At 61.3% G+C, this 2,746-nt stretch overlaps 1 non-coding gene across 1 annotated transcript; it reads right to left on the bottom strand.

Moving 5' to 3' along the window:
* Positions 1 to 236: 236 nt before the first annotated feature.
* On the bottom strand, positions 237 to 342 carry LOC134932594 (U6 spliceosomal RNA). Its single transcript, XR_010179422.1, has one exon. It is a non-coding gene; the product is annotated as a U6 spliceosomal RNA (small nuclear RNA).
* Positions 343 to 2,746: the final 2,404 nt, after the last annotated feature.

Genomic DNA, 2,746 nt, shown 5'->3' with positions numbered 1-2,746 from the left:
CCCCACTGCAAGCCCCCGGCAACCACCATAGCCGTAACGCTACAGAAGCTGAGAAACCAGCGAAAAGGACTCATGAGGGCACCTAAAAGAAAAATGGCCATCCCCCAAAGGCCGCACCAGACACCCACCCACGTCAACGGCAATGTGACACCATCCGTAAGCGCCTGCGCTCTAAAAGGGGGAAACTAATGACCCCGTCCAACCCAATCCCTTGCAGAACCCGCAAGTCTGCCCAGGAAAATATGGAACGCCTCACGATTGGCGTTGCATCCTTGTGCAGGGGCCATGCCCATCTACTCTGTATCGACCCACATACAGTACATGTGCTGCTGAACCGACCACCATCTAGGCGCCCCTCCATAAAACCACGAAAGAAAACATCAACAGCCGTTCCAGGCACCAATGTACGTAATGTAGGAAAGGAGGCGCAACCCTGCCGCGCCACCCCAGGCGCCATGCCCGGGCCGCAACGCTGGGAACAAACGTCGCACTGCCACTTCTGGGAACCAGACGACAGAACAGGCGGAGGGCCGAGGGGGAGCCTGTGACCGAAGGACGTTGATCACGAAAAACGTGAACCGCCCCCAGGAAGCGCTCAGAGAAAGATAACAAGGCCCTGAGCCATAACCGGAAGCGGCCTGTAAGCATCCATGCAAAACGTGCATAATTAAACCAAACAAGTGAACTGAACAACCGACGCAGAAAAAAAAACGCTCCCAACGAAAAACCCAGAAATAGAAAAACGGATGCCGGGGCGAGGGAAGAAGGCAAAAAGCGGACGCAATGTCCAACTCCAAGCAGCAGGAAACACGACCGCAATGTCACGCAGTGACTGTTCCACAGACAAAAAAAAAACGCTCCTGCCAACCCCAAGGAAGCCTCCGGAAAGGCAGTAGAAAGCAAAACCCCATGTGGGTGAGACAAAGGTGACAGAAACGGGCACCCACCCGGGGACCTACCAGCAACAGCGGAAGGGCTGTCCGCGCTGCCTTCCTGGCCCCTGATGGAGCGGAAAGTGTTCCTCTCGCGACAGGGGTGCATACCCGCCTTTGACTGCCCCGCAAGAGTGTCGAACACGATAATATACCCCCACCCTGCGTCTGCCAAAATCCGAAGAAAACACTAACCCTCACCATCCCAGGGCGGGAGCCCGCGCCAATAGGACAGTCCATGGTCCGAGTACCAGCGCACGACCACATTTCAGTGCGGCAGCAATGCCGCGATCACACCATCCACACCGCCTATAACCTCCGACATAGCACCATGAACCTGCCAGCAAAATACAGGGAGCCGACATGCATGTAGCCACCGGCACCCCCACATACCCACTCCCTGCAGCCGCGCGACGCGCAGTAAGCTAGGCAAATTACACGGGCTCCCGGGGAAACCTAAGAAACACAACTACTAAACAATGCTAAGGAACAAAGAAACAGCATGCTCACCGTTACCTGAAGAACCCGGAACCACTCCAGAAGACGATGATCCCGCCCGAAACATCTCCAGCAGACACCGCCACCGAATCTTCTCCCGACCTTCGACTCGCGGACCCGCAACCCGCGGTACTGATGATGCCCGTCCAGGAAAACGCGTAGCTGGAAAGAAAAGAAGGGGCACTAACAGGGAAACGGAACCGCCGTGAAACAAAGCGCCGCTGGGAACGAGGTGGGAAATGGCTGCGCAACAGAGGGGGGATGGAACGGAGGGACCGGCGCGGACTAAGGGAAGGAGGGACAGGCCAACGGTGGGAGCCAGCCAGGGAGGCCTGGGAGGACACCATCAGCAACCCTCATCACGCCCGGCAGGTGGGGAAACAGTTCACCCATAGGAGGGCGCAGCAGAAAGCAACCACCCAATGGAAAGGGGACCCTGAAGCACGCCCACGGTGGGCGCAGGGGAAACACCTACGTGTCACAGGGCCCCAGAAGGAACCCCCGTGACCCGACCCCCAGTGACCGTACTGCAGCAACCAAGAAGCCCACCCGCCCCTATGTGCAAGCTGGGGGACCCCAGGATGTAACATCCGGGAGCCAACCAAAAACACCCCCCGCAGGAAGCAGATCTGGCACCCCCCCAGAGAATCGCGTGCAAAGGACGTCCCCCCGCAGCAGCGCCAGCACTGCGCCAACTGTGGGGAGGGGGCCGCGACCCCGCACACAGAGCACGGCCGCCAGAGGCCAAGGTGCCAGCGGTCGGAGACCAGAAAACTGAAAACGCCCGCCATCGTCCCAGCCAGGGACCCCAGCACAGGAGCCGCCCCCAAAAACACGGGCACCCGCCCCCTTACCCCCACCCAGAACGGGAAATACCGCCGAAGACGGGGCCCCCCGCGTGGGGGAGAACATCAGCAGCAGCCCGGGAAACAAAACCAGGGGCACAGGGAAGACCTGTTGCCCCATTTACCCAGCGTCCCCCTGCTGCAGCCACAGCCCGCTCCAGGACGCCAGGCACCATGTGGGCCCCGGCGCCGCTGGCCAGAGCCTCAAACAGGGGAGGAGACGAGGGACGCGCCCGGAGCCATCGGGCCGGATGAGGGAGCCCCCGCAGACCAACGGCCGCCGGGCTCGATCCCGGCGACAGCGGCCTATAAGAGCCGCCACCCGCCGCGGCCGGGGCAGCGCGCCCGCAGGCCGGGCGAGCAGTAGTATAGCGGCGCGGGCCGCAGCGGCCCGACCCCGCTGAGACTTAAAGAGACGCGGGGACCAAGGCAGGGGAGGCCGCGCTCCGGGCACGCAAGCGCCGTGCACCC

Source organism: Pseudophryne corroboree, chromosome 1, assembly GCF_028390025.1.
Source record: "Pseudophryne corroboree isolate aPseCor3 chromosome 1, aPseCor3.hap2, whole genome shotgun sequence".
Taxonomy (NCBI): domain Eukaryota; kingdom Metazoa; phylum Chordata; class Amphibia; order Anura; family Myobatrachidae; genus Pseudophryne; species Pseudophryne corroboree.
Note: the sequence above shows the minus strand (reverse complement) of the source record. Positions and strands in the feature narration are given on the sequence as shown.